Here is a 10648-nt window from a genome sequence, read left to right as displayed (position 1 = left end):
AAGCCACTAGTTCCCACACTGGAGCTCCCTGACACTGTGTGTTAACCGTATTTAGCTTGTATCAACAGTTGTAACAGGCTAAGCCACCTGAGACACTGCATTGAATTTGTTCCTGTCTTATTGATTTCAGCTGACTGGTTTCAACTCAGATGTTCTTCTTTTTCCTTTCAGTAGATCAAAGCAGCTCATGCTCCTTCTGCTTCCAATTTAGAAGAAGAAGAAGAAGAAAAAGAAGGTGAAGGCTTCAGCGAAGTGGCGTTCATGGTCTCAGTGAACAGTCATGGTCACACACTGCATGTGGTTTTAAAAGCAACATGTCTGTTCAGTACAACGATGTGTAATATTAGTGCAGCTACGGTTTGTTTTTGAACATCAGTTCTGTTTTCTACTTTGATCACTTAGACCAAAAAAGTGTTGTTTTCAGATTCTTTCTTTTACATCTATAAACCACCTGTTCATTTTTTTTATTACAATTAGTTTCACATAAATGTTAGTGTTTCCTTTATGATCTTTTAATGCTTACACTACACTGTACACATTAGAGACATTTCTGTTACCTGTTTCTGTTGACTCAGAGTTGTGAAATGTTCTTTTATTTGATGCACAATATAAAGCTTATAATTTTCTTACAAATAAAATTCTAATGACAAACATGAACAGCTGTGGTTATTTCTGAGACATGAGTTTTTGAATGTGTTCATATTTAGACAGTGTGCATCTGTCTGCTGAAACTGTGATGGTGAACCTGAGGTGATGGTCAACAGAAGGCAAATATATATCAATATAAAACAATATTGAAGTAATGTCTTTACCCTCTGCAGCGTGTGGACGCAATCACCTTATTCACTGTAGTAAACGTGCACCGCTAGCTCACGTGACTGACTGTCTCCATGGTTACATCGTATATTATTAGCTGTGTAAACAGCTTCCAAAGATGCCGCCATAGCTCTCTGCAGCTGTAACACTTTCACACTTTGCAAATCATTTCACGTGTTTGATAGTTATGAAGACAGAATATGTTTTTAAGGTCATGCTAGGCGGTTGCTATGGTGGTTGCTGTGGACTTGGGTGGACCGCGTCCGATTCCTGTTATTAGCTGTCCGCCGTAGGAAGGCTGCGTTCCACTTACAAGTAGTGACAGTCTGCCGCAACTCGAACTCAAACCCGCTTTGTTCTTTAATTATAGGCCTTTTATAGCCGTTCATGACACGCACACACACACACACACACATAAAGCACTTTGCCTCACCACGACAATGCAACTTTACCTAACCTAACCTTAAAGTGTCTGATATAGGATAGAAAAATGAAGCAACCAGAGATTTAATGATGAAGACTCTGGGTTCTGTAGATCACGTTTTACAGTCCTGAATGACTCTTTGCATATGATTTATTGAAGAGGACTTTAGAATGCACTTTACATTTAGACTGTTGCTGTTTCATTTTTTACATTGTTGCAGTGTTATGTCATGAATAAGGTTCACCTGCTGGGGGTTTGATGGATCAGCTGGACAATACAGTCAAAGACAGACTTCATTCATCATATGCAAGAATCCTAGTTGGATTTTTGTTGTCACTCGTGTTTTTGAACCAAATATTGAAAACAATTCTGACAGACTGGATACCTGGTCAGGTGTACATTACCTTGTACTCAAGCATCCCAGGACAGAGCCCTGCCCCACCATGAGCCTGGGTGGATACGTGGTTATTAATATAAAAGGACTGATACTGAATATGAATATTTCATGAAAATCAAATTATAATACAAATTAGTAATAAGGGTTTCTCTGCGCCCTTATCTACCCCATACTCAAAGAGCTGCGGGCAGAGAGGGTGACAGGCGAGGATGGCACTGAAGAGAAGATGCTCGGTTTCTGGAGTCTCCTGGTCCTGTCAGTATTAGTAGGATGCATCTGCTGTGTCTTCTCGTGGATGCTCACCTACCTTGACTCGTTCCAGCCTGGTACGGATTTCCCAACACTGCGGATAGTGGCCCACGTCAGAGACATTTAATATTGATTACATATGTCTGAATTGCTAACCCTAACCCTAGCTCAACAGACCACAATGCCCTGGACTGTCAGTATTATTACATGCTGTGAACATAAGTAGCTTTGATCACAGTTTATGTTGTAAAAGAGAAGGAATATTGAAAAAAAGATCAACATTGTGATATTATTTCTTCCAAACTGACCAGAAACATGCTTGTCAGACTCTCACAGCAAAGGATCAGACTCACTGTGCATGACGGCTCAGGCCAATGATGTCTGTTAGATTGTCAGTTGTTTAGTGCTTCTGTACAGTTAGGGTCACCGTCTCTATTTCAGAATAATTAATATGCGGAAAACACTAAAAGTTGATTGTCTTCCAATATTCTAGCATAATTAAAAAACTTTGACTTTGTAAGTACATATTATTAGTCCTAATGCCAGTATGAGTCTTCATAACTCCTGCTTTGAAATACTGAACTTTAAAATTTACCCGATGAAAGATCATTTACAGTGGCACTCTGTCAGGATCATTCTGACTGTAAGATCACTGTATTAATCTGAATCCTTCTGAAATGTGCTGTGAATGAATGCTGATGCAACTCACTGTGGGAAAGCTGTTAATAAAATGAATCTGTGACACATGCAACACATTCACAGAGGAAGAGGACACAAAGGGAGGACACGCAGAGGCTGTGTTGAAGTCAGAAATCCAAATCTTTATTAAAAAACAGGCGGCGGTTACAAACAGGAAGACAAGCAGTCCATCAAACAGTCTACAGGGTCAAACATACAGAGAATTCAAACAGCAGTAAAAAATAACTGGACACTGAAAAACTTAAAGCAATATGTGACGCAATAAAAGGAAGCAGCGCAGTATATTCACTGAATTATCATCAATTACAAAAGAGAAAAACGACGATTTCTAAGGATTATTTTCTTAAATGCAGTTAGAGTGTGGCTGGTAAAGATGGAAACATACAGAATGTAAACTGTGTGAGTTTGTGAACTTTGTTAGTAACAAATGAGGTAAAAAAACAACCAAAACAGACAAAACACAGAAAGAGGCTCTCAGTATTCATTAATAATTAGAAAGAAACATTCTGGTCGTGGATTTTTACAGTCTTAGTTCCGCTCGCTGTCATCATTTTAATCATCATGATCAATGGCGAGGTCCTGAGGTGGGCGGGGCTGTCTCTGGTGATGTCACCATGAAGGAACAGCATCTGGCACGTGTTGCTGAAACATCTCAGTACACTGGTGTAGTTTCCTCTCCAGCTGTTGGACATGTGACACTTGAACATTAAGGGGAAGAAGAAGAAACAGTGTTAGGTCAGGTGACCACATGGTTTCTAAAGTAACTGACAGGAAGTAACCAGGCCGTTAGAAATGGATGGCATGTGTTTAGAGTTACTGGAGTTGGGTAACTCTACTTACCAAAAGCAGAAGCACACAGATGAAGGATCAGATGCTGAATGTTGCAGGAACATGCTCATGTGTTACGGCTGTGGCCATGAGGACCCTGTGTGGGCTGTTTTCTTCCTGTGTTTCTGTACTGTGCTTAAGACTCTTTCCAGGTCCCTCCCCTAATGAAGAGTAGTGAGCGGCTGATTGGACCATGGAGCAGGTGACTACCTTCAAAAAGCCGCTCTGACAGATCCACAGAGAGAGGGAGAGAGAGTGGAGCGAGCGAGTAGCTTGACAGCCGACGCGGCCCTGACCCTGGTTTTCCCAGCCTGTATTCTTATTGTGTATTTGTGTGAGCATGAATTGTGAAAGCCGCTCCTGGTGCTGAGAGCGTAGGCACTCTTGGGCGGAAGCGGAAGCCGCCTTTTCTTTTGGAACCGTTTTCTCCTGTTTTCCGGGTAGGGAGCGAGGGATAGCTCTGTCATTTGTTTGTTCTGTTTCTTTCCTAGGGTTTAGTTAGTTTTTCTCTGGTGGTACTTAGTTGGTTTTGTTTATTATTTTGGCCTGGGCTCACCCTGGAGCTATGCTTCTTTTCCTTAAATAAAATCACCTTTTTACTCACAACTGGTTTGGATGTTTGGCTTGGGAACCAGGGCGGGGATTTGTCTCTCTCTCCTCCAACCTTATGTGCGTCCCTATACGCCTAGACTAGGGGCGTAACACATGTGTGGTGGTCATTCAGTGCTGCTCCGGCAGGTTAGACAGTCCAAGACTGATATGCTGCCCATCTGAGTTTGAAAAAACACATGCAAAGATTTATTTTGTATTACAGTCAAAGTTGGATGTTCATTTTTGTCCTTTAAAAATGTTTGTGTATTTGAAAGCACTAACATTTAAGGATGACTTGGATTGTCTCTTTTAAAGGGGAGACAAGTGTATCCACTGATCTACGTCACTTTACCTGGATGATGACTCCTCCCCCCTCACTCAGAAACACTCCTAATATAACCAAGCAAATAAATAATATTGAAGATTTACTTACATCATTACAAAAAAAGCAAAAACATCTGCCTTTGATTCTATTTCTCCATTCCTGCTGAACATCAGGAAACAAATATCTCAATAAATCACAGTAAAATGTAAAGCACATGTTTTCTCTGCTTTGTCAAACCTCTGCAGAGGCTCTGTCAAGAAAAACATATCTGTAAGCATAAAACAAATATACATTTCATAAACTGCTGCTCTGCCAGCATGTAGGAATCACATATAACACACACGGGTGAAGAAACATCAGAGCTCAACTTTGGATACTTTAGATCTAAACAGATCAAAGCAGCTCTTAGCTTCAACAATCAGTGAGCAGACAAACAATGATACCAAACTGATTCTGTATGAATACAATATGGTATTTTCAATACAGGGGTCAAATTAATTTATTAAAACCAATACAGATATATGTATATTAGGGGTGCAACGATACACAAAATTCACGGTTCGGTTCGGTTCGATACTTTGGTGTCACGGTTCGATATTTTTTCGATACAAAAAAAATGTTCATGCCTTTTTAATTTGTCATTTATTAAAATTATAAATATATATTTTAACTCAAAAGTACAGTTTTTAAATTTAACCCTAACCCTTGTGCGTGTTTTTTATTTTGACAGCGAATGCGCACCTGCGGACCACTTATGTGCAGCCCTGGTTATTTAGCTCGTCATATTGCAGCCACAGAAATTCTTTTGTCCATGAAACCATAAAGCTGCACTTTCTTTTTGCCTTATAGTCTGATTTGTCATAACTTCTCCGTTTTGTGGTAAGCTTTTCTTTGGCTGTCACTTCTTCACCCTGACCTGTCTTATTTGGCTCAGCAGAACTGAAATATATATCCTGCTGCTTTTACACACGCACTCACATAAGCTCAGCGATTCTCTGTGCGATCAACCTCTCACATGTTTAAGCTTGCTGCGGGAGATTTCACTTGTCATGTTTGCATAGTAAGCTAACGATTAATAAGACGATGTCAGAGGAATTGGTGCACAAATTATCATCACTCACAGATCAGTGCTGTCGCTCTCTATACACAGTTCGCACGATTGCAAAGTGAAAGCAAAAAAACAAGCGCAAATTCAAACGCGATTTCAATATGTCACATATTGACAGTGGCTCACCGATGCCAATGACATAATTACCCAGCTACATTTCTGAAAGAATGCAAAAGCATTGACATATATTTTTCCTTCCTACAATAGCCCGACGGGCAGGGAAGAGATAGATTGTGGTAGCCCGACTGAAAAAATCGCTAGCCCCAGGACGTCGGGCTAGCGATATTGCAAGCCCTGTATCTGATTGAGGAATCACTCATCTGTGGAAAAGAGAGTTTATTACAGAGAAATGTCTCTTTCCAAAATAAAAGCTATACTATCCGCTTCTTCTGGGCTATATTCTCAGCAGCATATTAAACATATAAGGAGAATCATGTGCTAACGGCTGTCTAAATGACTCGGCTAAAGTTTGTAGCATGCTTGTTGTTTTTGTCTTTACACTAGGATGATGTCGGCGTAAATGTGCAGTCATATTCGTTGTGTTCCCACGAGTGCTTTCAGGTTAATCTCGTTGAAATGACCTTAACGCCACAACACGGCAAATCTCCGTTAACGAGCTACCGCCGATCACCCCGTGCATGGGGCTAGACGGCCAACACGTTAACGAGCTAACTGCGCTAACACACTAGTTCCCACCCATGTAATTGAGCATTGCATGGCACATCCAACATACTGTTTTACTTTAGTCCATGACTCGCTTACCTTCAGGGTCATACGTCACATGAAAACCAAAATAATTCCAAACGCCAGATCTGAATGAGGGTGGGGGAGGTCCATGTTGCAAGGAGAGCTTAACTTCTGTCTTGCTAGCTTGCCCTGAGCTCTTCCTTCTGACTATGCTGTCTGTGTTGAGCGCTCAGTGGATCTGCGCTCGACAGTGCAACCTAGGTGGAGTAGTCGAACGCAGATTCACTGAGCGCTCAACACAGACAGCATCGTCAGAAGGAAAGTTGATAAAATAAATTACAAATGTTGTATTGTTCGATACATATGCGTACCGAACCGAAAGCACTGTATCGAACGGTTCAATATCGATACGAATATCGTTGCACCCCTAATGTATATATATATTTTTTGATAAATTAGTTTGCTAAATTATAAGAATATATATATATTTTTTTTCATTTAACAATTGCAACTGAAAGAAATTAAATATTGAACAAAAATATATTGTCACATTCTGAGCATGCTCAGCACGCTGACAGACTTGAAGTTGCTACAGATTTTAAGAAGTGATAATTATAGGGAAGAAACTTCTCCTTTTCATCCATTTAATCAAACATTTGATGCCTCAGCTGTCTCAGTCTATAGCGTTCTGCAACTACAACTAACCTGAGGCTTGGATTTGGCTGCAGGTGCCCCTGTACATCCTTCTCAGCAGCACACATGTGGGTACCATTTAATCCCACTTCTTCCTGAGCTTTGCTTCATCACAAGACCAAAGGTGGCATCCCGTGTCACAGTCTTATCATCATCCAGAAGAAATATTTGAAGAAACATCATGGAGAAGAAACATTTACGCGCCTCCTGGTTTTGTTTTCCGATCCTGCAAAAAGACTGAGGACAACAAAGCCCAGAGAACACGAGATACACAACATCCAAAATTCAGACTCAACAGCCTCCATAAATGAAGAGCACCAGGTTGGTTCAGTTATAGTAGATATAAGCATACTTCACATTACTGGGTATGAATAATAATGAGGAGGCAAACTTTGAAGATGCAGAGCATGATGTCCCATCATCAGACTGTAAACAAACATCCACCAGGCTCTTTGTTGCCAAAATTGATGATTCTCCTATCAGGGATCAGTAGAGTGTGTTAACCTGTGGTATAAGCAGCAGTCACTGAAATATTACTGTTTCAGATAAGAAAGCCAGGGTGGGAGGGATCTCTGCAAACTGACTTACCTCTGCAAGTGTGAAGCTCAACAAAAATCTGACTCTCCAGTCACTGACAAACAAAAACTCCAGCTGGGAGATAGAAAACGCTGTCTGGGTCTTGCTGGATGTTGCTAGTCAGAGTCCCACATTAGCAGAGTGCTTCTTGGTCCCACTGACCCATGTGGACAGTGACTGTGGAGAACTGTTCTGGAAAACAGAGAAGAGAATTAAAATAACAAAAAGCCAAAAAGGATTTCCACAAAGACTCTCTTGGAATCAGCAATCAAAAAATCACTGGTTCATATTTCAATTAAATATGAACAGGTTCCTCAAATGTACGCAGTTCAGATCTGATTTAATTTAATTTCCTTCACACAGCACATTCGTCCAGGCTGACAGGTAAACATAGAATTAATCTCAGGTAACATGACTCATAGTAGAGATTCAGTAAGAAAGATTGCAGGCTCTAATATTATTACCACACAATCCAAGGACACACCCACTGCTCAGATTTCTAGAACTATTTAAACAAATGTCTTCTGAATATTCAATTCAGGTTCACAGTGGGAGGGGGGGGGGGGGGGGGGGGGGTGTCGTGGAATTTTTTTAATAAAGTCTGCAACACAGAAAGAGCTGTGATCCAGCTATTTATTACTGCGCCAACACACATCAAACATCACAGTTCAGTCATATCAGCGCTGCCACAGAAGTGGTGCTCCTACTCCTTTATGCATTCCAAGGAAGAGGGAGGAAGTTACAAACTGATCCTACCACACTTCAACGGATCAATGGTTATGCTGTTTGGTGCCCTTGGCCTTATCAGCACCTGTAAAGGGAGTTGTTTTCTCAAACTGCTGACGCTGAAGTAAGTTCATCTAGTTTTAGAAACTTTCACTGAACAGTCTATAACAGTGTCACAACTAAGCATATGCATAAGCACTTAAATACTTTAAATGAGAATAACAGAAAATTTCTATTACAGAGGCTAGAGCCTGTCCCAGTAGTCATAGGTAGAACACATCTGGACAGGTCACGAGTCTGTCAGAGGACTAACACAGAGACAGACATCAGAGTAACAAATCTATTTAAAATTAATGTAAGTTTGCTGCAGCTGTATGTATGAACATGTGTTTCTGTGCTCACAGTCCACCTCTCAGGAACCTGCAGTTCACTTTTAGTAAACTTTAAACAGACCTCACAAAAGGCTGATGTGGCTGGATCAGTAGTCTGATTTAAGTACGATACCTTTGGCCAGGGATTACTCTGGTACATCGCTTCACTGCAGTCTTACGTAGTTTCCCCACACCTGAATAAAAAAATACTGATATATACAAATAACAGCTTCAGCTGATGCAGCCTGACTCAATCCTAGATGTTCAGCACACAGAGACACAGAAGTGCCGTTTAAAGTTTAGTGTTAACCTGAGTCACTGATCATTTGCAGTATTACAGAGTCTGGCAGTCTTTGCATGATGTCCACGTCACTGTAAGTTTCTAGCTGACTCTCAGGTGTGACAGGTGTGCCAGCAGGAAAGAGTAATAATAACCTGCATCCTGAGGTTTGTCATGCAGGATTAAAGGAGCCAGGCTTTGTTCACACAGCTGGGATTGTATTTTACACTGACCCTGGTTCAGTATAAGTATCATACAGTTTAAACGAAGCACTGAAACTTGCACATATTTATTACAGATGCACTGAAGCTAATCAAGATATTTGCTGTCAACCTGTGGCTGCGATTAAACACTTTACTGGAAATTTTATTAACCAGTAACTTCATCAGTCATGACAGAAGCTAATATTTCTGTGCTAACATCGTTTAAACAGTAACAGCTTTACTCCAATATAAGCTAACATTTACACCGTAACTTTAAGCTAGCACCATAAAGACGGTAAAACACGTAATAATATCTACAAATGCATCTTAAAGCTGTTATATTAGCACTCTGTGTATTACTAACATAACCACATTAACATTACTGACACTTGCTGACTTTTAATAGATTATAAATAGATTATAAATAGATTATAAATAGATTATAAATGCTGTCCGTTTAAATGGTGTGTTGGTATAACTTTAATGTGGTGATATGCTTTTGTTTGTATGATTTGGCACCCTCTTGTGGCCACAGTTGGTACTTGGGAAGTTGTTATGCCCAGCTAGTTTGCTACAAGTGCTCAGTGGAGGTGAAACTTTTGCCCACGCATGCCTGTAAGTTTTCATTACATACTATAACCTTAACTATCTGATTTGTGATGCATGTGTAATGTGCATATACTGAGTTACTATTGCAGCTGTGTGGTCATTACTCATTTGTAAAGCTATTTGTGTGCTAGCGACTGTATATTAGCATGTGTTTGCTAACTTGCTATGATCAATAATGCTAGTTAACTGAAGGTGATGTTTATGTTTAATTTAGGCAACCTTAAGATTTATGTTTTTTGCTGGTTGTCATGAAAACTAAGTTTCAATTAGTACATTATGTATGTTCAGTGAATGAGAAGGTAATTATCTGTTTTGTGTTTATTTAGTTTTACAAAAAGAAAAGAGAAAGGAGAGTAATGAAAATGGATAAAGGATACCATGTATAAGAAGCCTCAGTAACATGGCCTGTAAACTGGAGATGCAGATCGAAGTAAAGAAGAATCTCAGTTCAAAGCATTCTCTTCTTCTCATTCTGTTCACTGTCTGTCAAACTGGATAAGCTAAATCACGCCCACATCTAGTGAGGACAGAACAAATGGTCTTACCTGTACACACTGCATATCCACCGGATTGCAGCCAGAGTGGATTCTGCCAGGGGCCAGGTAGGGCATTACAAGGGAAAACCATCAAAAACCATCACCTCAGTCTTTTTGTCATTGAACAGATTTATCCAGAGGAGAGATGCATCAGTACAAACGATTTCATCCTTTAAACCTGGACTCTGTGAACGGCTGACTGTACGATGTGCTAAAGAATAGAAAACATTATTTCCCATCAGACCATGAGCAACATTCAGGCATGTAACACAGTTACACTTTTATTTTTTACATATTCAGCAGAGAGAGTTAGCTGTGTGCACTACTAAAAAAGGCTGTTCCAATTCTCAGCATCGCTCCTCTCTTTTCCTGAGTCCTTAGCAATTCTCCCTCTCACGATGACGTTTTCCTGGAGGCTAAGGAAAGAGTTTAGGGAAAGAGAACAGGCGCTAATTTTGAGATAACACCCCACGTGGCTACGTTGTGCAGCTGAGTCACGTGACCACGCAGCAACAAATCACAGCAGAGCC

The 10648-nt window shown here is 40.3% G+C and overlaps 1 protein-coding gene and 1 long non-coding RNA gene across 2 annotated transcripts in view; one reads left to right on the top strand and one right to left on the bottom strand.

The window, feature by feature from the left end:
- Nucleotides 1–10648, top strand: part of LOC146673261 (uncharacterized) — a 171962-nt gene that overhangs the window by 145788 nt on the left and 15526 nt on the right. The window lies entirely within an intron of this gene.
- Nucleotides 3549–4378, bottom strand: LOC146673262 (uncharacterized). Its single transcript, XR_014910594.1, has 2 exons — nucleotides 4287–4378; nucleotides 3549–4183 (listed from the first exon to the last, which is right to left on the bottom strand). It is a non-coding gene; the product is annotated as an uncharacterized LOC146673262 (long non-coding RNA).

This window comes from Rhamphochromis longiceps, linkage group LG3 (genome assembly GCF_057381845.1).
Source record: "Rhamphochromis longiceps isolate RC_006_pf linkage group LG3, R_longiceps_female_GT1.1, whole genome shotgun sequence".
In the NCBI taxonomy this organism is placed as follows: domain Eukaryota; kingdom Metazoa; phylum Chordata; class Actinopteri; order Cichliformes; family Cichlidae; genus Rhamphochromis; species Rhamphochromis longiceps.
Note: the sequence above shows the minus strand (reverse complement) of the source record. Positions and strands in the feature narration are given on the sequence as shown.